At 34.7% G+C, this 17,322-nt stretch overlaps 1 pseudogene; it reads left to right on the top strand.

The window, feature by feature from the left end:
* Positions 1-6,950: 6,950 nt before the first annotated feature.
* LOC134385690 (peroxiredoxin-2-like) overlaps positions 6,951-17,322 on the top strand; it is a 92,577-nt pseudogene continuing 82,205 nt past the window's right edge.

Below are 17,322 nucleotides of genomic sequence, written 5' to 3'. Positions count from 1 at the left end.
TGGTGAATTGTTATTTTTCAGATTCCTTTGCATGGCCTTATCTCATGTAAAAAAATAAATCAAATTGCTCCCTACCTCAATCATATTGAATTTAGAGGTGGAGTTCTGACCATATGATTAAAGTGATAACAGTTGCTCATTACTCTGACGGGAAAAGTCTCCTTTGTTTGCAAAACAATATAATGCCACATAATTTGAGATTTTGGAGAACACTTTAGAAAAAGGAAATCTGGAACACCTGTTGTTGTCAAGGCTCAGGAAAACTGCCAGGAGCATTTTAAATGCTGTCTTTACCTGTTTCACACAACAGCTGAGTCTCACCATCTGGGCCAGGCTGAAATTTCCATGCATTCAGCCAAATTGTCAGAATAGCTCCCTTTGGCTGGTCCTTCAAGAAATGGGCTGCTTGGGAAAACTAAAAATACATTTGACATCAGAAAGCCATCTACAAATTCAGGAAGCCTGAGTGCCATAAAATGACGGGAAGAGTATTAGGCTTACACACTATATAATCATTTCTAGTGTAGCACCATATTAGAATTAGGGATTAAGCCAACAGAGCATGTTTATTTAGAGTTGTGATAATTACTGAGTGCACAGCAGTAGAAAATTATTCCTCAAAATGGAACGTTGCATTTTCCTAATGGATAACTAAATAAATAAACATGTTGTGAATGTTTCAACAAGTCAAGCAACAGAAAACAGAACAAAGACAACATACATTTTCTGATCATAAAATTTTCCTATGAAACAGTTTAGATAATGCCAGTGAAATTTAACTACACTTAAACCACTTTATCTTCAGAAACTGTGGAGATTTTAACTTCAGAATTATTGATTAAAATGAAAACAAAAATTAACGCAGGTAGAATGAGCAACATTTTTTGCTGAGGTGTAATTTACAAACTGAAATGTATTTAAGTGTAATATGTCAATGCACTGGATCCATGTGCCCCACATACTTACCAAGATAAAAAATCCTTTCATCAGCCCTGGAAGTTTCTTCTCTTTATGCTGTCCCCAGTCAATGTCCACTCCGCCTACAGAAACTACTGCTATTGTGATTTCTTACAACAGAGTTACCTGCTGTAAAATTTCATATAAAAGGAATGGAATGGTCTGCTTTACTGTTTTTAAATTGTTTCTATGTCATTGCATGTTTAAATACTATTTGATTGCATAAATATACCACATTTAATTTATATATTTTTCTGGTTGAAAGGCATTTAGGTTGTATCCAGTTTTTGTCTGAATAAAACTGCTATGAACATTAGTAAGTCTTTTTGAACATATGCTTGCAATTCTCTTGAGTAAAGAAATTCCTAGTGTGGAATTTCTGGATGGAGCAGAGATGTATGTTTAACTTTATAAGAAACTTCCAGAACTTTTCTCAAAATGGCTGTAGCATTTTATACTCCTACAAATAGTGTCTGAAATTTCTAATTGCTTTACATTATTATCAATATTTACTGCTGCCAGTCTTTTTAATTTTAAACACTCTGTCATATGGCTGTAATTTGCATTTCCCCGAAAAACTACTACTGGTGAGCACTTATTCATATGCTTATTTGTCCTATCTATATCTTCCTTCATCAACTGTCTTCTTAACTCTTTGGACCTTTTTAATATGAGATTGTCTTTTTCCTTATTGATTCGTAGGAGTAGTTTATATTTTCTGAAAACAAATCCTTTGTCCATATGCACTGCAATATTTTCTTTCAGTCCCTTGCCTGCCTATTCATCTTTGATGGCACTGTTGATGTGTTGTTTTTCTTTAATTTTTGATTAAATACAACATAATACTATATATAGAAAAACCTAAAGACTATCAAAAACACTCCTAGAGCTGGTTAATAACTTCAGTAACATTTCAGTATATAAAATAAATGCCCCCAAATCAGTTGCATTTATATACTCAAATAATAAACAGAAAGAGAAATAAAGACAGTAAGCCCATTTACAATTGCCATTAAAAAAAATAAAATAAAATACCCGGGGATAAATTTAACCAAGGAGGTAAAAGACTTCTACAATGAGAACTACAACCCACTTCTGAAAGAAATTAATGAAGACACAAAAAGATGGAAAGGTATTCCATAATCTTGGAATGGAAGAACTGACATTGTGAAAATGTCTATACTATCCAAAGCAATCTACATATTCAATGCAATCTCCATCAAAATACCAATGGCATTCTTCACAGAAATGGTAAAAACAATCTTACCCTTCATATAGAACAATGAAAAACCCCAAATAGCCAAAGCAATCCTCAGCAAAAAAAGTAAAGCTAGAAGCATAACACTACCTGTCTTCGAATTATACTATAAAGCTATTGTAACCAAAACAGCATGGTACTGGTATGAAAATAGACATTCAGACCAGTGGAGTAGAATTGAGAACCAAGAAATCACCCCTCAGGCTTATAGCCATCTGATATTAGACAAAGGCAATGAAAACCTACATTGGGGAAAAGATTGCCTCTTCAACAAGTGGTGCTAGGAAAACTGGATATCCATATGCAGAAGAATGAATCTAGACATGCATCTCTCACCATTCACTGAAATCAACTCAAAATGGATTAAAGACTTAAGTATAAGACCTGAAACTGTAAAATTACTAGGGGAAAATATAGGTGAAACACTTCAGCAACTAGGTCTGGGCACAGACTTTATGAACATGAGCCCAAAAGCACAAGCAGTAAAAGAAAAAATAAACAAATGGGACTATATCAAACTAAAAAGCTTCTGATTAAATATAATGAGTTGGGTTTTTTAAATTTTTTTATTAAAAATAATTAACAGGGTTTTTTTGTTTGTTTGTTTGTTTGTTTGTTTTATGATTTTTAATTCCTAAAAGAATATTTGCCTACCCCAAAGCCAGGAACATGTTTCCTCATTTTTTTCTAGAAGTCTTCTATTTATAGCTCTTATGCTTATGCCTAATATTTATCTTTAATTATTTTTTCTGTATGATGTAAGGTAAGGTTTGAGGTTTGTCTTTTTTTTTTTTTTTTTTTCCCCTAAGTACTTAATAAAACTTAACAGGGAATCCATCCAGGTCTGAAAATTTCTTTTGGGAAAGTTCTTAATCATGAATAATTTACAAAAATAAAGCTCTCCTAATGTTCTTTTTTTTCCTGTGTCAATTTTGTGTTTGTTCATTTCATCTGAATTATAAAATGTATTGGCATGAATTTTCATAATAATTCTTATTAAGTATTTCATAACTTTAAGATCTCAACTAATGCTTTCCTTTTCATCTCTGATGTTTATGTTTTGTGTATTCTCTCTTTTCTCCTTGTTCAATCTAGTCAGGAGTTTATCAAGTTTATTCATGTTTTTAAAGAAACTATAGATTTCATAGATTTCTCTATTGTTTCTTTGTTTTCTAGTTAATTGATCTCTACTTAAATCTTTATTATTTTCTCCATTTTACATGTTTTTTAAAAAAATTTTGGACATATATTTATTTTCATTGAAACATAATCGATTATAAATATTTGTGAGATACCAATTTGACCATATTTATTTACAATATGTGGTGATCAAATCAGGATTATCAGCAAATTCATCATAAGACATAATTATTCTTTGTGTCCATTACTCAGTTTCTTCCTAAGCCCCCTCTCTCTCCCTCTTTCTCATCTCTAGTAACTATACTTTTGTTCTCTCCTTCCAAAAGTTCAATGTATTATTATGGCTGTTGTTTCCTTGAAATCTCTCTCTCTCTCTCTCTCTCTCTCTCTCTCTCTCTCTCTCTCTCTCTCTCTCTCTCTCTCTCCTTTTTTTCTCTTTCTTCCTTTCTTTTTTAGCTCCCACTTATGAGTGAGGACATACAGTTTCTCTTTATGTGCCTGGATTATTTCTCTTAACATAATTTTCTCCAAGCTCATCCATGTTGCTGTGAATGGCAGAATTTCATTATTTTAATGGTTGAATGGTACTCCATTGTGCATATATACCACATTTTCCTTATCCAGTTGTTCTCAATAGACATTTAGGTTGTTTGCAACTCTTGGCTATTGTGAAAAGGGCTGTGATAAACATGGGAGTGCAGGTATCTCTTTGACATGATGATTTCCATTCCTTTGGGTATATAGCCACAATCGAAATTGCTGTATTGTGTGGCAGTTCTATCTGCAGTTGTTTGAGAAAACTCCATACTGTTTTCTATAATGGCTGCACTAATTTACAATCCCACTCTCAGTATAGAAGTGTTCCCCTTTCTCTGCATCCTTGTCAGCATTTTTTATTCTCTCTTTTTGATGTTAGCCAGTCTAACTGGGGTGAGATGCTATCTCAGTGTGGTTTTGATTTACATTTTCCTGCTGCTTAATGATGTTGAGCATTTTTTCATGTGTCTGTTGGACATTTATTTGTATGTCTTCTTTTGAGAAATGTCTGTTCAGGTCCTTTGCCCATTTTTTAATTGGGTTATTTGTTTTTTTAATGGTAAGGGGTGTGAGTTCCTTGTATATTCTGGATATTAATCCTTGTTGGATGCACAGTTTGCAAATATTTTTTATACAGTTCAGCCAGTCTATGTTTTTGAGTGGGGAATTGAATCCATTTCCCTTTAGGGTTGTTATGGAAAAGTACTGCTTTACTCCTGGCATTTCATGATTTTTGTGGTGTTGTTTTAAATATCTTATGTTTCTTTCTTTCCATTTTATTGTTTGTCTTCAGTGTTTGCTAGGTTTTTTAAGTGGAAAGATATAGTTTCTTCTTTCTCAATTACATATCTGCTCCACCATTAGGTTTCTTTCTATCTCATGTATTCATAGTATTGATTATTGTTTTTGGGACTCCAGATGCAGAACTCCCTTGAGGATTTCTCTTAAGGCTGTTCATGTAGCAGTGAACTCCCACAGTTCTTGTCTCTCTGGGAAATACACTATTTTCTTTTTATTTCTCAAGGACAGCCTTGCTGGGTATAGTAGTCTTGGCTAGCAGGTTTTTTGGTTTTGATTTTGTTTTTGTTTTTGTTTCTTTCAGTACTTTGAATATATCATCCCATTCTCTCCTGGCCTGTAAGGTTTCTGCTGAGATATCTGCCATTACTCTGATGGGGGTTCCATTACAGGTGACTTGACACTTTTCTCTTGCTGTTTTTAGGATTGTCTCTTTGTCTTTGACTTTTGACAGTTTGATGATAATGTGTCTCAGAAGGGATCTTTTTGGGTTGTATCTGGTTGAGGATCTTTAAAAATCTTTGATCAGAAGTCCATATCTCTCCCAATATCTGAGAAGTTTTCCACTATTACTTCATTGAACAGATTTTCAGTGCCTTTTCCTATCTCCTTCCCTTCTTGAACACCTATAATTAGAGTGTTTGTATGCTTAAGGTTGTCGGGCAAATCTTGTAGGTTTTCTTCATTTTTTAAAATTTATTTTTCTTTTTTGTTGTCCATATAGATTATTTTAAGAAGCCTGTCTTCAAGGTCAGAAATTCTTTCTTCTGCTTGCTCTCACCTATTGCTTAAGCTCTCAGTTGTGTTTTATATCTCATTGAATGAATTCTTCATTCCATGAGTTCTGTTATATTATGTTTTAAGGTATTTATCTCTTTATAAATTTCCTCCCTCATATCTTGGATTTTTTTAAAAATTTCATTGTGTTATCTATGTCTTCTTGTGTCTCACTGAGTTTCCTTCAGATCATTGCTCAGAATGCCTTCTCAGTCATTTCAAGGTTGTCTTGCTGTTTGAGGTCTGGTACTTGAGAACTATTGTATTCCTTTGGTGGTGTCATATTTTCTTGTTTTTTGGTTTTTGAGTTTTGTTGTTGATGTTGTTGTTGTTGTATTTCTAGCATCCTTATATTGATGTCTGGTCATCTGGTATAGCAGTTGCTTTTTCTATTACTCTGGAGTAACTTTTGAGGAGAGAAACTCCCAGCAGTAGATGTGTTTTATATTGCCTGTTACATGAGGTGTTTTAGTTTTGGTTTGGGGTATATTCAGTAGCATAGTCTCTGTGTGGTTACTTTGGCCATATTCAACATCAGAGTTTCTGTGATTGCCTCCTTGGCCATGGCACTGGGTCACTCAGTAGTTCATTGCTGAGGTGAGTGACACTAAGTTGGGTTGTTGAGGTTGTGGTCAAGATCTTGGGTTCTTGAGGAGAAGTGCCTGGATGCCCTGTTGATCTCTGGTTGAGGTAAGTGACACTGGGCGAACTCACTGGCACCCTGACTAGTGAACTATGACACCCCTCAGCTACAGTGGTGACTCAACAGTGTCCTTGAGATTCTGGGCACATCCTTGTACCCTCAAGGGAGTCATTGAGATACTCTGTAGCTTTGCTGTTGAAGTGGGTAATGCTCAGTGGGTTCATCGAATTTGCATGTGGGGACCTGTATTCTCAGAAGGGACTCTGAGATGGTCTGCAGCACCTCTGTTGAAGTGGGTACTCTGAGCAAGATATTAGCAGTTCCTTTGCCCTTAAGAGGGATTCTGGGGCCCTCTATAGCTCTTCAGCTGGAGGTCACTCTGCATGAGTCTGCTGTGGCTGTGGACAGTCCCCTGTGATCCTAAGAGCATTACCGGGACACTCTGGATCCCCTCAGCTGGGGTGTGCTGATCTGCACATAGTCACTGGGACTGTCTATGAGCTATCATGCCCCAAGAGAGAAGCCATATCCCTCTGAAGCTCGCTTGCTAGTGCAGGCAGTCTTGGGCAGGCTCACTGGTGCTGCAGGCATGTGTCTGTACCTGAGAGAGGCATTCAAGTCCTCTAATACTTCTTTGGGTCTGCACAAAATGCAACGGCACCTCACCAATGAGGGCAGGATTGCCAGCAGTGCCTAGATGCTTTGATCAGGCAGTTTTCTAACTCTGGTAAGTGTGCATACTAACCACCTCCATCCAGAGGGTGGTGCCTTTGCTGCACTGGACTCCCTGTTCCCAGGGTGCAGGAGGCTTGTAGCCACAAGCATGGGCAGTCTAGCGCAATGATGTGGCCACAGGGCAGTGAAACCTCTTCCCGCAGTCAGAAACTCCTTCAGAGTCCACATTATTTTGAAGTAGGGGATGGGGTAATGTTGGCCAAGGAGAATTTTTCCATTCACTTCATGACTATCCTGAGTCTTGGTACTCAAAGTCTCCACTACTCCCTAGATTGTTCCTTCCCCTTCTTCTGTTTTTATCATCCAAGAGTAGCTGCACATTTAATGTATTTTCTGTCTTTGTGGGAAAGATGAACAATGTCTCCTAGTTAACCATCTTGCCTCCAAGTTTTGATATATTGTTCTATCTGCTTTGTTTGAAATTATCCACAACATAAGCAACTAGAGATGACCGGGACTGTGGTGGTCTCCTATCTTTCCATCCACTTGTTATCCCCAGAACATTAGAAGCTAGAGGTGACCCAGGAAGGTGGTGGTCTCCTTTCTTCCCATCCACTCTGTTTGCCCTGGCTGAGGCTGCACACCAGTGACAAAGGACCAACCTGCTCTGATCTGTGAGCAGAGGCTGCATGCCAGCATGAACGGCAGGGCTTGCATGGTTTTAATTTTCCCTTCTTTCTCTAGCTTCTTAAGATGGAGGCTTAGATCATTGATTTTAAAAACTTTTTGTTTATAACACAACATATAAAGATATAAATTTCCTCCTAAGCACTTTTTTATCTGCATTCCACAACTTTTGATATTCTCATTATCATCTAATCTAAACTATTATTAATTTCCCTTGTGATATCATCTTTGACCCATTAGTTATTTAAAAGTGTATTTTTTTAAATTTCCAAATATTTGGAGATTTTCTAGATATCTTTTTATTATTGATTTTTAATGTAGTTCAATTATAGTCATAGAAATTATTATACTACAACTTTTTGAAATTTATTGAGGCATTTTATGACCCAGTATATTGCCCTTCATGGTGAATGTTCCATTTACACTAAATAAAGAGTGTAAATATCTCTGCAAATAATTTTGGATTTATCTATTACTCTAATTCTGTTGGGTTTTGTTTCATAATTTTGTAGCCACATTATTACATGCATACATATGTAATATTGTTAAGTCTTTGAAGCATTGATCCTTTCATCATATGTAATGTCTCACTTTATCTCTGATAATATAATTTCTCTTAAAGTCTACTTTGATATTTATATGGTTACTCTAGCTTTCTTGTAGTTAGTGTTCATGTACATTTTTAATCCTTTTATTTTTAGGCTATCAGTGACATTTTACTAAAATGTATCTCTTGTAAGTGGCACATAATTGTTTCTTGCTTTTAATCAAATCCACTATTCTATATCTTTAAATCAAAGATTTGTCCATTTATATTTACTTTATTGATTTAATTACATTATATACTACTCTCCTGTTATTTGCTTTTAATGCATCTCATCTATTTTTTTCTTCCTTCTCTGTTTTCTTGGCATTGATCAAATATTCAAATATTTTTTACTATAGCATTCCATTGCTTCTGTGTTTTTATTACCCCCTATTCACTCCATTACAGGAAGGATCCCTTGCCCTAAACAGTATGAGATGGCCAGACACATGATAGCCAATACTGGATGAATAAATTTGCAAGAATTTAATAGTCATATAGGCTCATAGTTCCAGAAGAAGTGAACACTACAAGCCACACAGAGTCACAAAGAGTTACGCTCAAGAGCATTATGAACCAGATGGGCTGGGGCAGGCAGGCTTTGTAGTGACAGGAGAGTGGAGTGACCCTTGACTCCCACAGGAGGATGTGATTGGCTTATTTAAATAATTTTGTTGGCTGGCAGGAAGGTGAAACTAGTTAGGCCAAGGACCCAATGAGTTGAAAGTGGTCCAGCTGATAAAGGAACTAGCTAGACAGGGAGGCTTGTCTGCTGAATATGAAGTATATTTGGTGAGAGCAGGGAAATTCAAGGCTAGGCCTACAAGGCCTTCAGAAGCTCAAAGGTGTCAAGGATGTCTACCACAAATTAATACTATAACACATTACACACAATTTAACAACCTGAGATGATATAGTGCCCTTTACCACTCATATTTTGTTCTGATTTCAACATTTATTTTACTTCTGCATATATTATGAACTTTACTGTTATTATTTTTATTATTATAAATATTTTCCTTTAGACCATCAAGTATCATTTGTATATTTTTTAAAAATAAGAAAAATATTTTATTTTACCACTTATTATAATTTCAGATGGTATATTTGCCTTTGTGTGTACCTCAGTATCCATATAGTGTCATTTTCTTTTGGCCTGAAAAACTTTCTGTGATATTTATAGTTCTTGAATGGTTGGTCTGCTGATGACATTATTTCAGCTCTTGTTTCTCTAAAATGTCAATATTTCACAATTATTTCTGAAGAATAGTTTAGCTGAATATAAAATTCTACATAAAAATTTGCTTATTTTCCCTTTTTTTGCTTTTTAATGATATGCTTCTGTTACCATCTGGATTACACTGTTCTTGACAAGAAATCAGCTTTTATTCTTCTTTTTGCCCCCTCTATGTAATGTGTCCTTTTTTTCTTCTGACTACTAAAAGTTTCTAGTTTTCAGGTGTTTGTATATGATATGCCTAACTGATATTATTTTTGTTTTTATGCTTCTATGTGTTCATTGAGCTTGTTGGATCTAGGAGGCTTGATTTGGGGGGATAATTTTGTCCATTATTTTTCTAAGAGTTTTCTTGCCACAATATATGTCTCTTCTCTTTCTGGGTTTTCCAGTTGCATATATATTTGATTATTTTATATTCTTCTACAGGTCTTTGATGATTTGTTCAGTTTTTCAACCTTTTTCCCCCTGTGCTTTAGTTTGCATGGTTTCTGTATACTTGTCTACAATCGTACTAACCTTTCCTTCTGTAATACCTGTTTTTAAATACTATGCAGTGATTATTTTCAGGCATCTTATTTCTCAGTTCTAGAATTCCATTTGGATCTTTGCTATAGTTTCCTTCTCTCCAATAATATTCTTCATCTTTTTCATTAATATTTTTATCTTTTTCAGAAATCCTTAAACATATTTATAATGGCTATTTAAAATATTTAATCTGCTAGTTCTTTCATTTTTGTATTTTTGAATCTCTTTCTTTGGCTGTTTTTTTGTTAATCAGTCACATTTCCCTGCTTCTTTAATTTCTGATTGAATGTTGAGCATTATGGATACTGCATTGTTGATAGTCATATTGTTTCATTTTATTTTGGCAAAAAACTAATTTTATGGCAGGTCTTCTTGGTTTTTGAAACTTATTAAAATATTTATTTTAGTATGAATCTAAAGAAGCCCTAGTCCTAAGGCTATAGTATTCACGCTCTTAAGACATTGTGTATTAGAGTTCTCAAGAGAAAAAGAACCAATTGGATATACATATAGAAAGAGATTTAGTATAAGGAATTGGCTTATGTGCTTATTAATGCTGAGAAGTCCCATGATCTGCTCTCTGGAAACTAGAGACTCAGACAAGTTAGTGTGATAATTCCAGTCTGAGTCTGAAGGCCTAAGAACCAGGGGAGCCAATGGTGTAAATCCCAGACCAAGGGCAGGAGAAGACCAATGTCCCAGCTCAGTGAGGCAGACAGAAACAAAAAAGAGTGAATTTCTCCTTCTTATGCCAGTTAATTCTATTCAGTACCTCAACAGATTGTATGATGCCCAACAGATTGAATGATTTGACTACAGATTGACTATTTTACTGAGTTTATTGATTCAGATGCTAATTTTATCCAGAAACACCCTCACAGACATGCCATACCCAGAAATAATATTTAATCTTTGTAGCTCATGGCACAATCATATGGCACATAATATTAATCATCACCCATGGCTTTTTTGCTGTCTCTACTGAATGCCCAGAGTGTTCGGTGATATTTATCCACTCCATTTTTTTCAGAACTCCTTTATCTCCTAAAATTTGTGACAAATGGGATTCCCATTTCATTCACAGTTTCCAAATTCTCTGCTGTTTTATGCCAGGCCTCAAATAGTCTCATCCTATGTGTGCATAGCTTGAATATTTGGCCCTCTTCTCTGATTCTGTGCCCTGCAAATTATAGCCACATCTGCAACCACAACCTTTAATCATTGCCTCCTGAGCTCAGTGAGACTGCTATATTCCATTTGGGATCCACTTCCCCCATGCCATTATCCGGAAAGTGCTTCTAGGCAGAGAGCCAGGGAATTTCTGTGGTTTACCTCATGTGTCTTTGTTCTGTCAGGGATTATAATCCTACAATGACTTCTGTTCTATTACCAACCATTAGTTTGCACGCTTTACCTGTAATACTTAGCCTATGACTGAAGTAAGCAAAAGTTGTGAGCAGTAATTTTAGTACTTTACCTGCAATCATTTAGTACTTTACTTGTAAGCATTCACAGCCAAGTGAAGGAATTGTAAAGCCTGAAGTTTGTACTATTTATAATGGGGTCTTTTTAAGAATAGAAATACAAGACTAAGGTTAGATATTCATGTGAACCTTTATCTAGAGAAAAATATTACAGCAAATCAGTTTTTAAAAATTGTCAAATAACACAAGTATTACAAAAAGCAGAAAATAACCTACTTATTTTATTAGTTGGCTGTGCATCTACCAATAATGTTTTTTATTTGAAATTTTTGGCCACATTCCTTTTGATTATATCTTTATAGATCAATAATTTTACATAATAATTTGCTTTAGCAAGAATGTCATGGTTGGCTGAAATTTTTTTTTTATTATTAATAGGTTAGAATAGTTTATTTTAGTTTTACAATTTATAATTTATACTTTTACAAAGGATTTTCACATTGTGGTGACATTTGAAGGAAAATAACAGATTTTTAAAAACATGAGGTACAATGTTTCTGGGCATTTCAGATATTTTTAAGGCAGTGACAAATGCATTAAAAATTATCAAGAAATTTATAGTTTTTCTAATTTTTTTCTAGTACGTGTATTCACTTCCTACTTTCATTTAAATGCGTAAATAAATAATAAAAGAGCCCATTCATTACTGCGATTGAAAATTTCTCTCTTCTCTTATTAAATTGCTGCCTTTGCTATTTTATATAGTAATTTGTAACAATTTGTTTCTGATGTCAGAATAATTGCTTACTATTCCATCCCTTGATTTCATCATTTTGTTTCGACTTATTTTTACTTAATTTCTTTGAAATTATTTCAGATAAAGATAAACATATTAAAAAATAACTTTTATATACATCAAAAAATTAAAAGCCTGTAATATCTCAGTGTTTTTCATTAGGTTAGAAAATGTCTTTGTAATTTGCAGTTTAAAATAAAGTATTTGAATTTTATCAACTTTTGAATAAATTGTGTGCATTTTATTTATGTATAAGCTTCTCTTTCATGTGTTGAAAATATACTTCCCAGTGTTTAAAGTATTGTAGCAATGTTACAAGATTTGCACAGTTTTACAATGGACAGATCAGCTCATTAAACTTGTTATCATTAGAAATTGGTGTGAATATACAATACTTCCAATGAGAAAGAAAACATATTACTTTGGTAAAACACCAAAAATTGTCACTAACCTTTTGGACTATAGATACAGCTTTTCTCTCTGGTAAGAAAAGAGAATAAGCAGCCCATTATGCCTACTTGTTACTATTTATAGAAAATGTGTCCCTGCCCTTCGTCCTCACCTTTCAATCATAGGACTTATCTCAAATGTTTTTAAAGGACATTTTACAATGATCCCAGATTTTATTTGTTGAAAAAAATCACTGATAAATAATTTTCAGTTGGCAAGCAAGTTAAGAATTGCTGAGAGTTTTGCAATAAAACAGTAGTGCACAAAAATTATCAACTAATTATTCAGTGATTATAATATCCAAGGAAGAAACTATAATAACTGTATTAGTCATTTTCTGTTGCTCATAATAGAAATACCTGAAACTGGTTATTTGTGAAGAAACAATATTTATTGCTTACACTTTGAGACACTGAGAAGTCCAAAGTGCAGGGAACAAAACTGGTAAGGGCTTGTTCTTGGTGGTGGTAACTCTACAGCAATACAGGGTATCACATGATGAGTGTAGCTTGAGAGAGAGAGAGAGAGAGAAGAGAGAGAGAGCTTTTCATGAGCTCTCCTTTTAAAGCCATCAGAACCTCACCCATGGCAATCATTAAACCATCAATGGATTAACCCATTCACTAGGTCATAGTCCTCACAATTGAATCACCTCTTCAAGGCACCATCTTTCAAGTATCATAACAGGATTTTCCACCCTCTTAACACTGTCCCAGTGGGAATTAAATTTCTAATACATTAAACTTTGGGGGGACACAATTCAATCTATAGTAATAATGGAGTAGTGTTCAGTGTCTGCTTTGTTTGTTAGCTTTCCCACTTCATTTTGTCTACACTTTCCAATTATTTTGTTTGATTCTTCATTAACTCTTTTCAATAAATAAGTCCCGTTTTTTCACTTTGAAATTTTTAAAAAGTGCTTATGCAAAATATTCATCAAGTTCAACCATTATTATACTATTTCTACAACTTGGCAAATGCCATTTGCATCAGGTCATTTGAAGAGTAAACTTCACTCACTTGAAATCTTAATAATTATATAATTAGAAGTACAAATATTAGCACTTCAAAATAGACCTCAATGTTCTGCCTTGTCAATTCAAGACACTAGTCTAACGAATTTTTATTGTATTTTCAAAATCAAAGCAAGTATACCTTTCTTTTATCAACACCTTGTGCCTTTTAAGGGCTCTCAATGTATTCATCCAGTCTGAAGACTGATGTAATGTAAATAGGGTCTATCTTGTTTACAAACAGTTGATAAAATATAAGCAACATTTAGAACTGGAATAGGCTGGGAAAAATCTTGGAAGAGTTTTAAGTATTTTCATATTTTTTTCCAAATATATGAGAATAATCTCTATTATTCATTATATATTCTCTTTGATTCTCTGTAAATATTCTTAGGTCCATGATTGTAAGTAAACAATCCATTATTCATCAAGCAAAAAATAAAATTATTGCTCATTACAGTATCTATTGAAGATCATAGTACTTATCAAAGCCAACAAATTTATCTAAGCAAAACTACCACTCGCCTTCATGCTCTGTTTGACCACACAAATTGTGTTTTTCTTTTCTATTATTCTTGTCTCTTCTCTGTCCTGTCCCCAACACACACACCCTTTTAGGGGTGTGTCTTCATTCTCATAATTTTCTTTATCAGCTATGTTGTCATTTCAATTATCTGCATTTTTTTTTTAGCAATTGTGATTCTTTCCATTACTTTCATAATTTTTGAGTGGCATGCATTTAGTTTCTATATTGAAGTAATTACAGAGATTTCACATTTTGAACTTCTGCACCCATTCTTTTGGGGGGGAAAAGGGGAAGGTATATATTTTAGACTTCCACCAGGATATTTGGGTATAATTAATCATTCTGAATGTGTAAACAAAATTATTGTGAATTTAAAGCATGTGCAAGGAAATCTTGATGTAATTTAAAATTGTTGCTATGTGTATTGACCTATATATATGTAATTAAATTACTCATGCACTACTTTCTTTGACTTATTCCTACATGAAATTTTGTCACTTTGTTTTTTGATTTTGCTTTTTGGGCCATTTCTCTGTGTGAATAGAAATTTTGGTGTTGTTTTGCCTGGAATCTACAGAAGATATGTCATATGCACCAAAAGTGGATCTGATACTCTGTGATGTATAAAACATGTGATGTCACAGATAAACATTATTTATAGAGCTGTTACACATTTTTGACTTACGAATGCAGAAATTCTGATCAATTTTATTGTGATTCCCATCAAAAAAGTAAAAAGCGTATTTCACTTATAATCACCCAGTTTGTATTTTATCCTTATTTATATACTCCAAACAGGATAGAGCATCTGTTTTGCTTAGGCATCAATAAGAACCAAATCCCCTGTTTATAATTTTGCACATCTAACGACTGGAAGAATTTTGGACATAATAGTTTCCAACTTCGTGTAATTTTTTTTTTTTCTTTTTTTTTTTTTTTTTTTGCCATTTCTTCATGACCGGCACCCAGCCAGTGAGTGCACCGGTCAGTCCTATATAGGATCCGAACCCGCGGCGGGAGCGTCGCCACGCTGCCAGCGCAGCACTCTACCAAGTGCGCCACGGGCTCGGCCCCAACTTCGTGTAATTTAAATGTTTATATCCCTACTACATAATTCTTCTGGTGCCAGGTGACACAGGACAAGTTTATATTACAATAAGACCTCTGGTTCTTCACCTTCAGTCACTATACTGGGTATGTTATAAGAGTGAGCAGATGGAATACTTCTGGAAGCCATTACTATGTCAGTATGGTTAACTGTAAATTAACTATACACAGAGGTCACTGCAAAGTACCTAAAAAATATCCCACTAAAGCCAACAAAAGTATCCTCAACTCAATATCCCTCATTTAGCATCCCAAAATGCCCATGACCACAGTAATACCATTCAAAGAGGAAAGTATGTCAGAGGAAAAGTCGAAGTGGAAAGACAATGGTCTTAACCAATTAAAATTAAAATCTCTTACTTCAACATATTTAACAATAACAAATTATCATGTAAATACTTTGATTAGAATTTTCCTTGGAAAGAGTCTGGTGAAAATGTGGGGTTTTGTAACTTAAGCTTCATTAGCATAGTGGTAAATCCATCTCAACCAAGTATTTAGATTGATGTGGTTTAAATGGATTTGAATCATAACCAAAATATGAGTGCCCACTAATTAAAATATTTTGTATTTCTGCCCTTAACAGAAACACCTGTCTTAAGGTGCCTTTAGTTAAACGGAAGTTGGAGGAAAGAGTCCATGACTGGCAGAAAGGACATTTCCTGACCAGTGGAACAGGTCTGGCCCCTGATATTTTCTGACTGTCCTTTCCAATAAAATGTATCCGGCCTGTATCCCAATAATTCAGGGTCATTATCTGACTTCCAATTACTTGGAAGATAGTCAAAAATTGACCAAAAAACCTAGCTAACTTAGCTTGTCCCTTGCTAAACATTCAATTTAAATATTTATCTTAGCTGGACCCTTGTTGAGGACACATCGCATAAACACATGAGTCATTAGCAATACTCCTCGCTTTTTCTCAAACACATTCTGCCTCACTTTTACCAGATTACCTGACTCCTACTTTCCTTAGCAGACTAACCCTGTATATTACCTTCCTTCTTCTTTATTATTCTTCAAAAACTAATTCCTTTTCATGACTTTGATCCAAGTGAATCATCCTATCAATTAATTTATTAATTTTGATGACTTTCTACTTCTTCTCACTGGTCTCTTCCCCTTTGCTATAAAAACTTAGTCAGATAACATTATGCCAAAAACAAGTCTTTAATTATTATACCTATTAATTTACTTCACAAATGTCTCCTCATGCTTACTCTGTGACAGACACTTCATGAATTTTTTTTAAAAAGGGAGGGGGTTCCTGTATTGGTCTGTTTTCGTGTTGCTTTAATAGGATACCTGAAACTGAATAATTTATTTTTAAAAAGAGGTTTATTTGGCTTACGATTCTGGGATAGCTGCATTTGCTGTGGGCTTCACGCTGCTTCTACTCATGGAAGAAAATGGCAAGCAGCTGGTGGGTGCAAGATCACATGGTGAGAGGAAGCAAGAGAGAGAGAGACAGGGGAAGTACCTGGATAGTTTTAAACAAGCAGCTTTCATGGAAATAACAGAGCAAAAACTCACTCACTCCCTCCTTCACCCAGGGAGGGTATTAATCTATTAAGGAGGCATCCAACCCCTATGACCCAAACAGCTCTCAACATGGCCACATTGGTGATCAGATTTCAAAATGAGCTTTGGGGAGACAACATAGCCAAACTTTATCAGTGTCTGTTCTTACAGAGCTTACAATCTCAAGGGAAAGCATAATAAACAAATAAAAACTAAACATATATTATAACCATGTGTAGAAATTAAGTGTCCTGAAGAAAAAATTAAACAGATTAAGGCTATAGTGACAAGTGGATAAGGTATATTAGATAGAATGGATAAGGCTTTGCAGTATGTGAATAGCTCAAATGTTTATGATACATTAAATAGAGTGATTAGGAAAGATCTTCACCAGGAAGCGACTTCTGAATAGATCTGAATGATGTGAGCACATAGAGGACTAAGAAAAAGTCAGAGAACAAGGAAAGTCCCTGAAAAAGAAAGAGCTTATTTGAGCTGCAGCAAGAAGTCCAAATGGACCAAAGCTGAGAGAGCAAGAGAGGTGGGATGGAGAGAGATGGGATGGAAGGTGGGGGACATAGTACAAGACATAGGCAAGGACCAGTAAGATGACTATGTATAATATGAGGGGAAACTATTGGAGGAATTTAAACAAGGGAATA

The sequence above is a fragment of the Cynocephalus volans genome, chromosome 9 (assembly GCF_027409185.1).
Source record: "Cynocephalus volans isolate mCynVol1 chromosome 9, mCynVol1.pri, whole genome shotgun sequence".
NCBI lineage: Eukaryota > Metazoa > Chordata > Mammalia > Dermoptera > Cynocephalidae > Cynocephalus > Cynocephalus volans.
Note: the sequence above shows the minus strand (reverse complement) of the source record. Positions and strands in the feature narration are given on the sequence as shown.